Below are 12526 nucleotides of genomic sequence, written 5' to 3' on the forward strand. Positions count from 1 at the left end.
TATTTCAACTAGTTTTTAAGTTGGTTCTTTATGATTTTCTAATTGTACCAACATTTCATCTGCAAAGAGTGATAGTTTTGTTTCTTCACTGTCTATTCTAATTCCTTCAATTTCTTCTCTTATTGCTATAGCTAACATGTCTAGTAAAATATCGAATAACAGTGGTGGTAACAGGCATTCTTGTTTCACCCATGATCTTCTTGGGAAGGCGTCTAGCTTATCCTCACTACAGATAATGCTTGCTGATGGTTTTAGATAGATACTATCATTTTAAGGAAAGCTTTCCTTATTCCTATGCTCTCTAGTGTTTTTAAGAGGAATGGGTGTTGTCTTTTGCCAAAGGCTTTTTCTGGATCTATGGAGATAATCCTGCGATTTTTTGTTGGTTTTGTTATTGATCTGGTCAATTTCGGTGATAGTTTTCCAAACATTGAAGCAGTCCTGCATTCCTGGTATGAATTGCACCTGGTCATAGTGTATGATCCTTGTGATCTATTGCTATATCTTTGCTAGTATTTTATCTAAAATTTTTGTATTAATACTCATCAGGGAAATTGGTCTATAGTTTTCTTTCTGTTTTTGCTCCTCCTGATTTAGGAATCAGCACCATAACAGAAATATACCTTTTTCTTAGTAGTACATGGCATGTGTCCTAAAAGGAATTTGGTAAGACTCCACCGATTTTTTTTTAAGTCATATATATATAGTATTAAAAGTAATTGTTCTTTAAATGTTTAGTAGAATTCACTTGTGAATCCATCTGGCCCTGGGGATCTTTTCATTAGGGCATTCATTGAAGGCCTGTTCAATTTCTTTTTCTAAACTGGGGTTAAGTATTCTATTTCCTCTTTTGTTAATCTGGACAATTTATATTATTGTAAACAGTCGTCTATTTTGCTTAGATTGTCAGATTTATATAATTGGGCAAAATAATTCCCAATAATTGCTTTCCTTTCATCTTCTTTATTGGTGAATTCACTCCTTTCATTTTTGATGCTGGTAATTTGGTTTTCTTTTATTTGTTTTTCATAAAACCAGCTTCTAGTTGTATTTATTAGTGCAATGATTTTCTTTCAGTTTTATTAATCTTTCCTTTGATTTTCAGGATTTCCAATTTGGTATTTAATTTGTTTAATTTTTAATTTGTTCTTGTTCTAGCTTTTTTAGTTGCATGCCCAATTCATTGATCTACTCTTTATTTTATTAAGAGTTTAGAGATATAAATTTCCCTAAGTACTGCTTTGGCTGTATCCCATCAGTTTTGGTATGTTGTCTCATTGTTGTCATTCTCTTTCATGAAATTGTTTGTTTCTATGGGTTGTTCTTTAACCCACTTTTTTTTTTAGGTTTAGATTTAATTTTCCAATTTTTAATCTATCTTTCCATTGCCCTTTAGTAAATGTAATTTTTATTGCATTGATCTGGAAAAGATGCATTTCATATTTCTGTTTTCTGCATTTGGTTGTGAGGTTTTTTATGCCCTAATACATAGTCCGTTTTGGTGTAGGTGCCATATACCCCTAAAAAAAGGAATACATTCCTTTCTATTCTCAATCAGTTTTCTCCAGAGGTCTGTCATATCTAACTTTTCTAAAATTCTATTCACCTCCTTAATATCTTCCTTGTTTATTTTTTGGTTAGATTTATCTAGTACTGAGAGGGGGAAATTAAGTTCTCCCACTAGTATAATTTTACTGTCTATTTCTTCCTGTAACTCATTTGACTACTTCTTTAAAAATTTAGATGCTATACCATTTGGTGCATACATGTTCAGCATTGATATTACTTCATTGTCTATGGTTCCTTTTAACAAGATATAGTTTCCTCCCTTAACTCTAATTAGATCTATTTTTTGTTTTTGCTTTGTCTCAGATCATGATTGCTACTGTTGCTTCTTTTACTTCAGCTGAAGCATAATAGTTTCTGTTCCAGCCCCTTACCTTTAGTGTGTGTGTCTATCTTTGTACTTCAAATGTGTTTCTTTTAAACAGCATATTGTAGGATTTTGGCTTTTATTCCATTCTGCTATCTTCTGTTTTTGGAGAAGTTCATCCCATTCGCATTTACAGTTATAACTGTGTTTTTCCTTCCATCCTATTTCCCCCCAGTTTCTGTTTCTTTCTCTCGCCTCACGAGTGTTTTACTTCTGACCACCCTTTTCCCCAGTGAAAGCTCCTATTTTCAAGAAGCTTACATTCTAATGGGCGAAGACAAGACATAAAAGGAAGCTGAAAGGAGATGAGGAATGGAGGCACCTTGGGCATGGTTGAGAAGTTCTGAGTGTAGCCTAGTGGGAAATAAAGACATGCCTAGCTTGGGGCCTTCCTAAAATGGAGATTCTGAGAGGAGCCATCCATCGTGGCTTTGTACTATCCTTTTCCTGGTACTCAACCCAGAACAAAATCCCCAAAAAAACCACCACTGCTCTTCATTGTTCGGTGCATCTTCCTGATGGTTGAACCACACTAAGTACCATGAGTTTCTTCCCTTCTTTGCTCACCCATATCATCAGACCACTGAGTGTGAAACAAGGTCTGTGTATCTTCTAATCATCTTCTCTATTCTAGCAATAAACATGAACATGTCTAAAATCTAATTACTTTTTGACTGTGCTAGCACTAGTCAGAGTGGGATTATTCTATCTATATATGATTTCAGGGAGATAGGGTTTTTTTCCACATGTGTAAGTTTGGCCTATTTAGCACTGAGTTATAGCTAAATGCTTCCATTAACTATAGATTCCAGTTCTGCCATTTATTACCTGTGTGATCTAGAACAACTCATTTCAACTCTCTGTGCTTCACTTTCCTTATCTGTAAAAATGGGTTGGTTGGACTAGATGGCCTCTATGTTCCCTTCTGTGTTCCTGGGATTAAGAGGTGGTTAGGTACCAAGAAAAGACCACTGACTCTTGAGTTGGGGGACCTGGGTTCAAATATCACTTCTGGCATCACTACCTGTGTGACTTTGGGCAGCCTGATGCCCTGTAAGGTCCCTTCACTTCTAAATCTATAATATATGAATAAGTGCAGGGCACAGAGGCAAATCATATAGAATTACAATGGACTGTTCCCATGAAACAATCTCATTTGTAGCTCTGCCAACATCTGAAAGAAAACACTGTAATAGCCACAATAAAATAAACTCTGGGGTCCAAATTTCAGCTCTACCCAATTGTCTTCAGTAGTAGTCTTCCATACTTAGATGGATCCAACTCCCCACTAATGTTGGTAACTTCAAAATGAAGGTTATGACCTGCCCATTCCTGCCAGACCTCAGGTGTTTTCTGCCCATTTCCTCCCATAATCTGCCATAGAGAGCCCCTCTGGCATACTTGGGGGCTTTCCTCCAGTTCCCTTGTGATGTGATGCAGTATATGAGCTCTCCACTGATTATGCTTCATTTTCACTACAGTGTTTATCTTTTTTTTTTTTTCTGGTACTAAATTTCTCTAATGATATGCCTTATGTTATTTCCCCTGTACAATTCATTTGAAATATATTGCAGTCAGTCACAGCACCCTGTGACTCTCTATTGCCCTTTGGGTAATCCACAACTTCCATCCTTTAGAGACTTTGACATTCCGTGTCTCAAAGCTATACAAGATGACAAAAATGTTGCAGGGGGGAGGAGGAGGCCAAAAACAACTGCACCATTTTCCAGAAGCCATCTGGCCAATTCTCCCCCTTGTGGACAGTTCTGGGTTTAGCTCATGCTCCATTTGCAGTGTCTGTCCAATATATCTGTCAATAGAAAGAAGGAAAATTGTGATTTGTGCGTATCTGCATGTAGAAAGGGGAGGGCAGAGATCTAGGGAGTCTTAGGCTGACAGTCATGGTACCAGAATATCTCGGATATTATCAGAGTACTGGGACCCTATTAGAAAGAGAGTGGGAAAAGCAGGATAATCTAGGTTCAAGTGTGAGGTTTATCCCTGCAGGCCTTAGGAAAATTGTAAGGTGGTACAAAAAGCACTTAATTTGTAGTCAAAACACCTGGGTTCGAGTCTCCATTCTGCCACTTAGATGTTGTGTGACCTTGGGCAAGTCAACTGATTTCTCTGACCTTCAAACATTATGCCAATTTAACAAATGAGGAAATTGAACTCTCTAATTCATCTGATTGTATGGAAGATTCAAGAGAGATTAAAGTATAAAGTGCTTCATAGAACATAGAAATCAGTCATTGTTACAATTTCACCATAAAAGTTTCCCTCCCACTCACTCTTTATATTTTAGATACCAATCTGCTGTATAGAAGCTACTTGACAGCATTTTTTACTTCTAAGGAGACAGAAGAAGGATGAGTTTTGAATATTCCAAATGAAAAATAAGAGCCCCATAAGTGATTACCCTTTTTGAGAAACTGTGTTGGCTCCCTATTGCCTTAGGCTAAAATGCAGACTCCTGTGCTTGACGTTTACAGCCCTAAGCTAGCTCGCTCCACTTTACTGCCCTTTCAGGCTTACTGCACGTTGCTTGTGTTCACAGGCTCACTCTACCTACCTTGCAGCAAACCAGACAGACCTATTTGCTGTTTCATGAACTATCTACTCTACCTTCTTGGAGTTCCTGGCTCATCTTAGGTGCTAAATAAATGCTAATTGAGTCCTTGACTGATTGTGCCTGTAAACAGTCTACCCCATTCCTGGAATCCCTCACTTCCTAAAAGGCTGGGTTCCCGCATAATCTTCTGTAGAAAGTCTTCCCTCATCCCCTTGGTTGTCAGTGAACTCCCTCCTTTCCAAATTATCTCATGCCTGTTTCTCTGTTTATGTTGTACCTTCTCCCTCTTCCCAGTAATATGTAACTTCCTTGAGGATTGGGTCTTTTTTCATTTGTCTTTGTATCTCCAATGCCTAGCACAGTGCCTTACATACAGCAGATGCATATTAGTATGGATGGGATTGGGTTGTACGGGCCTGCATTGCATTGGTTTGGTTTAGACAGGACTGAATTGGATTGCATTGTGCTGATTTGGCTTGGCTTGAGAATATGATCTTCAAGTAGTTGAGATGATTTAGCTGACATATTCAATGAAATGTTAGAAGGAACTTTAGAAATCTCTGGTGACTGGGGAAAAAACACTAGTGGAAAGAGTGGAACTTTCCAGAGGTATGGACTTTGACTTGTGAGCTAGTTGCAGGAAGGTCCGTCAGCCTCTGCCCAAGCTGCTTAAGCACCTAGCACACAGGGATCCAGATCTGTGATTAACTGACAGTAGCGCTATGTGGTCCTGTTCTCAGTCTCCCTTTCCGTGATGTGCAAAAGACTCCACATTCATCCTCTGCCCCTTGGCCTTGAAGTCAGGGTTAATAAAGTGATGCCCAGCAGCACTGGCAGCACACAGGAGGGCTGTTTGATTTCTCATGTGTTTTTGTTTCTGCTCTAGTCAAAGGAAGACTGTGGTTTGCCCTGCCTGCAGCAGCAGACCGCCTGCTAGCACAGAGCAGGAAGCAGAAGAAAGAAAACAGACCGAAATCTGAAATGTGCTCATTGGGGCAATCTGTCCTCAAAATGGTTCTGTGGAGCTGGGGGAGGGGAAAGAAGGGGAGAGAGACAGAGGAGCTCTGTTGACAGTGTTAACATGGAGAAAACATGCCAAGACCATATAGCTTTATATACTCACAGATGCATCAGAGCAATGGTCCTCCATAGCATTTTGACAATGCCATCAACTCTGGAGTAAGCAGGCATTTTTCTTCTTCCCCAAGACTGTCCTCCAGTTCTGAAACTGAGGCTGCCATATGTTCCAGGTGACACCCCATACAGTAAGAAAAGGGGAATGAATAGTTGTAGATATGGAAGATGGAGCATGTCTCAGCAGCAGTATACTTCAAATCCCTGAATACTGGCCAGTGTAACCCCAGCTGCCTCCTCTGTTTCCCATTTATAAAGTAAGATGAGCAAGGATTAAATATACACTAAATAATATACTGGGAAGAGCACTGAATCTGGAGTCAGAAGCAACCTTCAGTTCTAGCTCTGATATTTACTAGTTGTGTGACCCTGGGAAATAGGAATAACAATAATTTGTACTACTTACTTTTCAGGGCTAGGGTGAGGAAAGTGCTCAGTGTTTGTAGATAAGCCTCAATCACTTATTATTACTGAGGTTGTGGTGTCAAGGGACCTTGGGGAAGTCCCTCAACCTCTCCAGATCTCAGTTTCTTCATCTGTAAAATGAGGAAATTGAACCAGATGAAGTCTAAGGCCCCTTCAAACTCTAACCCTATAAGCCTGGATACTTGACATGGCAGTCTATATATCCCTCTGGAAAGTTATGAGGGAAGTCTCCAGAGCACATTCTGGGGAGAACACTGGCTGTTAAACTGTGGGAGTGGCAGGAAGAAAACCTCTCTGTCCTCTATCAAAAGACTAGTTGAAATTAGCTTAATTTTAGACAATACAAAGCTCAGATATCATCCTGATAGGAACCACAGACACATAAAGATGGCTGAGGGGAAGTCCAGTTCAGGATCACTGATTTGAAGTTAATAAGAATATTAATGGAGGCAGTTAGAGACCAATTGATTATCAAGGATGAATAGAGGAATGTCATGGGCAAGCAGGCATTATAGCATGAACCCTGGGTGTCCTATACAGGCAGCAGAAACTATAGAAAGCTGTGAAATTTGCCCTCTCTGTAGGGTCAGAACATGAGAGATTGGGACTAGTGAAGAACCCAAGCTGAGATACAGCAGAAATAATGAATTTGGGGCATGTGAGACATTGGCATCTTTGGGGGTAGGTGGAGATTTCCTTCTATGCAGAAGAATGAGAGACATCATTATATCTATGGGATGCCAATTTTCACTTGCCATCTTTGACACTTATTTTAATTATTGATTTTTTTAAAAATAGTGTAGACATTTCCTAATATCCCCCTGCCTATAGAAACCTCCTTATAACAGAGAAAAACACAAGCAAAACAAAAGGACACAGCACCTTCTAACAGCATTTGCCACATTCCATGCCAGAAGTTGCTCCATCTTATTACCAAGAAGAGGATGTATTTCATTATCTGTCTTCTGGAACCTATGCTGCTCATCCCCTTAAATCTGAGGTAAGCTTCTTTTTAGAGTTGTTTTCATTTACATGAATAGTAACTTTTCTTGGATAATTCCAAATTGTTTTCCAGAATGTCTGAGCCAATTTACAACTCCACCAACAATGTATTAGTCTGCCTGTTTACCCACAGCCCTTCTGGCATTGACTATTCCTATCTTTGCCAAATATGAGGTGAAGCCTCAGAGTTGTTTGGACTAGGATAGCACCTTACCTACCTGACTGTCTCCTATATAAGAGGCAGGGCTCTGTACTGTATGCCAAAGTATATACAGAAGGAGAAGGTATCTGTGCTCATGAAGGGTTCTCTGGGAGAACAGAGATACAAAACATATGTGCAAACTGGTTCATGTAGTGTGGTTCTTGTCCCCATCCTCCAGTGCCTCATTGCATCGATGATCTCATAAATGTCAGTATTCCTCTCAAAATATTCTTTTTTTTTGCATAGTTCTTGACTGACTCATACCATCTAGACTCAATAGAAGATCTACCCAATGTGTAGGAGGTCGTCTTCTAGGGCTTTTAATCTGTCTTGAGGGCTGACATCTGTTATCTATTAACTCTCATTCCCACTATTGGATCAACTTTCCCAATACTATATTTCCATAAAGCTTCACCTACAACATCTACTTGATGCAGAGGAAGAATTTCTTTAATATTTCACACTCACCAATGCAAAACTCTAGTTGTCTACCTGTTATCCAGTACTCTTGCTACTGAGCCTGCCTCCTTTCTGGGTCATATGCGTTTGAGGATGTATTTTAACCACATCACTTTTCATGTCCAAAGCATCATAAGCAATTGGCTATTACCTACTTATTCCCATCACGTGTTTTTCCATTGTACTTTGGTCGTCTGTAATTGTGAATCTTCTGAGAGCATCATATTCCATGATTTGCAGTCACATGGCATCCTGAGAGAATTCCACCATTAAAAAAGACGAGCTTCTACAGTAAGGAAGCCTCTTGGGAACAACACAAGCACCGTGAATTTTTCCAAATGAGATCCAGTCTTAACTCCTCCTCCTATTTAGCCTTTGGTCTAGCTCATGACCTGTCCGAGACAGATGGAATAACAGAGCGTATCAATGGGCTCCCCATCCAAGCACACATCATAACCTGAACAATGTGAATTTTTCATCCATTTAATTTCACCTGTGTTGGTTGCTTGGCCAAATGCTTTTTGAAGGACTCAAGGAGAAGAATTTCTCTAGCTTTATCATTGGGTGTTGGTGATTGAACTGCAATTATGTTCACTGGATTCTGCTGGCACTTCCTGTGGGCACTGATAAGACCACCAAATGTCCCATGAAATAAATGATTTTTCTTGTTGTCTTTGAGCATACAATGGAACAACCGTCCTCCTTATCCACCTGCCCAAAGAACTTTTGATCGATTCATCCATTGAGATGTAACTTTTTTAACGTGTCTTATTTTCATTTATTTTGAGAATGCCCATATGAATATGATTGAGTTTTGTTCAGAGTGTGTCTCTTAGGGGAAGGACCAATGCCAGCACCCTGTCAGTTCAGGTTAAATGTTAGGATGAAATAAAACTCTCTAAGTCATTGAAAAGTTAATGAAAGGAGTTTTACTTAACCCAACACAGCAAATATATACCACTAGGATAATGTGGGACTTAGCTTCTATAGATATGTTCTTCCTTTTCATCTGCATATGGAAAAATATCTGTTGAGGAGGGAAGGATATGGGACTTGTACGGTTTTCAGACATTTGTCAAGGGATACACAGCTTGAGCCTTCCCCGACCCCTGGACCACTCAAGTTCTAGCTTTGTCTTGAAGGGGTGTTGGTAGATGTTGATCCTATCACAGTACCCTCACCTTTCACTTTACAGATATGAGAATGGGACTTAATCAGGGTCACTCAGCCAGATTCCATCCCAGGTCTGCCTTCTTCCAAGGCCAACCACCATGCTACAACATAGTGCTTGGCATATAGTAAGTACTTAATAAATATTTTATCTATCTACTATCTGTCTATTACATCTAATAGTTGGACAAATATCTAAATTTTAGAATACCAACAATAAAGCTCATGGAGGGAGGAAGCTAAATATTGCATGAGTCTTAGTATCCTCTCCCCATCTTTCTACTTCTCTGACACTATCACTCCAAAAATCAAAGGGAGCCCCTGGGACTGAGGTCCTTCCATATTTTTGCCTGCTCCAAGAAGTTATCACCTAGTTTCTAGAGATGAGCCCATCCACACTTAACTTAGCTGGTCCTCACTCGGAAGCCACAATTGCCAGAAACTTGCTTATAGCCTTTGCATCTTGGTTAAACCTACCAAAATTTATGCCCCAGTGGTGGTATTTCTTTTAAGAACCTCACAGAAGGGGCAGCTAGGTGGTGCAGTAGATACACCACCAGCCCTGAAGTCAGGAGGACCTGAGTTCAAATCTAGCCTCAAATGCTTAACTAGCTGTGTGACCCTGGGCAAGTCACTTAACCCCAATTGCCTAACCAAAAAAAAAAAAAACCAAGCATTAACACAGGAATCACAAAGACCAACTTCAAATCATTAAAAAAAAAAGATTTGATTTTTCATACAGGAAAGTTAAAAGTCAAAGTGACTGCTCTGGTGACATAGTGACCCGTGGCTTGGTGTAGAAACTAGAAGTTAGAAAGTGTTTTAGAGGTCAGTTTCTCTATACTTATAGAGTCATAAACTAAAATCAAATAACCAGTAGTATGGCTCTAAATTCTGTTCCCCTAAACAAAATAAAAATGAGAGATCACCATCATTTCTACCTCATTCTCTCTCCCAGCATGACATAGTGAATATAAAGGACCTCAGATCCAGAAAGCCTCTGACATCTCCTGGCTACATGGCCATGGACAAATTGTGTAACTCCTTAGTTGCTCTAAGAGTAAGTTGAAGAAAAGGTGCTTGCCTATATTGGTAGAGGGAATACTCTTATCTGATCCAATCCTTATCCCTAGCTCTACCCAGCCTCCTATGAGGCATGACCTGACCTCTTCTTGGTTCTGTCTCTGTTCTGCCACCATTTCCACATGTCCATACAAACATAATGTCATCTCCCTAATTCTGTCCTCAGATCTCCTCTGTGTTCCTAGAGTGGTCTCTCTGAGCAGCCCAGAGGCAGAGCTTTTCCCCTTTTATACTCAAGTAACTTTTGGCAGTCCTCCTCTGCATCATCCCCGCCAAACACCCATCCCTTCCCTATCAACATCTCCAGCATGAAGACTGACACCCAATCCAATACCATTATACTACCCAGCCTCAGCTCCTGAGAGACAGAGAAACTAGGTGATAATTAGTTACATTCAGCTGTGAAGGCACTGGACCTTGGGACCACATTGGATTATCTCCAATTTATCCTGTATATGTATTTTTTGTACATTATTGTTTCTATATTGTTTCGCCCATTAAAATGTGATCTCCTTCAGAGCAGGGACTTTTTTTCCCTTTCATTATATCCCCAGCATTTAGCACAGTGTCTGGCACATTGTCTTTGCTTAATAAATACTTTTTGACTGACAAGCAGGCCTAACTCTCCTAGCTCACCCATCTGTAGCCCCATCAGACTCAGCCAGGTTTTCCTTTCCATAGATACTTAAGGCCTGTCTATAAAATGGCCTATTGAGCTTACAGTGGGTGACCCCACCCCACCTCACAATTTGTCTTTCCTTTACTATTTCATGTTGCTTGGACATTAATGGTGCCAAGGGTGAGTGTCTAGATTGAAGGTGGTCCCCCATCCTCTCAGTGACTGGAGTTGGCTTGCCTAACAATTAAGGGAGCGGGGACTGTCATATTTCAGGTTTATGTGCTCAGTGAAGTATTTCCAATTAAATCATCAGGGATATGCTGCTTCCTATCTGCACTCTCAGAGCCTCAGCCTCCAACATTCCTAGCAGGAAATGTCCAACACTCAGCTCCAAAGTCAGCTTGCTCAGAGAACTACTGTCTCCTGTGCCTTCTCAAATGAACCAGCCAATGCATGAAAGACCCTTCCTTCCAAGGCATTCGGATTCCCAGGTCCCTCCCCTACCCAGCCTCTCCTCCCAGGAGACACCCCTATCTCAAGAAATTAGCTCTGATGCTTCCCATTCTGAGACACCACTCACAACAAAGCTAGCTCACCTTGTAAATATGCATTGAGTAATTTATTATTCTTAATTCTGCACTATGTACAATCATCATCTCTGTGTTACCTTGTACATGTCTATTTGCACAGCCAAATCAATGTCATCTGTATCATTTTGTGAGCTCTTAAAGAGAAAGGGACTATATCTGACACTGCATTGTATTTGACAGGGTACTTAATAAATTCTAGAGCCAACTCTCAATTATCCATGCTAATGGAGCACCAGAGTGGCATAGATCATTCAAATAGGCCAAAAGTCATTACTCTCTGAATTTTGAATGTGATTTTTTTTTGCACTACATCTACCCAATATTAAAATGAGTCCCCATTAACAGAACACACAACCACCACGTGATGGGTGAAGCAACCCAGAACTGTACATTAGGCTTGCTAATGTGCTGGAGGACAAAAGTAGGGGTAGATTTCCAAGCAGCTATGGGGCAACAAGTCCAAGAAAGATCGCCCACTTGCCTGTTGGCAAGTAGCATCTTGTTTGTGTGTAGAGAGGCTTACAGAGTTGTAAAAATGTAGCTGTTAACACACTAATACCCATGTCACATAGAATAGCACAGAGTGTAACAGGATAAAATCTAATTATGGGAAAAGACTTTAAAGATCATCTAATGTAACCTCATGCTAAGAACTCCATTTACATTATCACTGACAGGTGATTATCCATCCAGCTTTTTGCTGGAGGACTTGTAGTTATACCAAATTTACTACCTCACAAGAAAACCTATTCCATTTTTTGACAGCTATAATGGTTAGAAAGTTTTCTCTTTCATTAAGCCTCAATATCTCTCCTTGTAACTTCCAACCACTGGTCCAAGTTTTGCCCTCCAGAGCCACACTGAATAAGTCTAATCCCTCTTCCAGATATCTGAAGACAGCTATCGCATACCCCCATGAGGCTTCCCTTCTCCAAGGCGAACATGCCCAGTTCCTTCAATTGCTCTTTCTCTCATTTGGGATGATCTTGAGAGCCCTCACCATCCTGCTTGCCTTCCTCTAGAGGCTCTCTAGTTCTTAAAATGTTGTATCCAACGCAATACATTGGATGTGACCAATGACAAACACAATTGCTTCCCTTGTTCTAGACACTATGGCTCTATTAAAAGAGAATAAGATTCCATTAGCTCTTATGGTCGCCTGCCACCGTGACAACTCATGTAACACTTGAAGTCTACTGAAGCCTCTTTTTTTTTTTTGTGCATAGTGCAGTTAAGCAAAGTCTCTCCCATCCTGCACTTGTGCAGCTGGTTTTCTTAACCTATGTCTAAAAAAAGACTTGACATGTATCCTTTTCTTTTCTTGGCTAGGCAATTG

At 40.1% G+C, this 12526-nt stretch overlaps 1 long non-coding RNA gene across 1 annotated transcript; it reads left to right on the forward strand.

Moving 5' to 3' along the window:
- The first annotated feature begins 6845 nt into the window (after nucleotides 1-6845).
- Nucleotides 6846-11445, forward strand: LOC110219209 (uncharacterized). Its single transcript, XR_002327543.2, has 3 exons — nucleotides 6846-7065; nucleotides 8924-9026; nucleotides 10914-11445. It is a non-coding gene; the product is annotated as an uncharacterized LOC110219209 (long non-coding RNA).
- The last annotated feature ends 1081 nt before the right edge of the window (nucleotides 11446-12526 follow it).

The sequence above is a fragment of the Phascolarctos cinereus genome, unplaced genomic scaffold, assembly GCF_003287225.1.
Source record: "Phascolarctos cinereus isolate Bilbo 61053 unplaced genomic scaffold, phaCin_HiC Scaffold_1;HRSCAF=81, whole genome shotgun sequence".
Classification (NCBI taxonomy): domain Eukaryota; kingdom Metazoa; phylum Chordata; class Mammalia; order Diprotodontia; family Phascolarctidae; genus Phascolarctos; species Phascolarctos cinereus.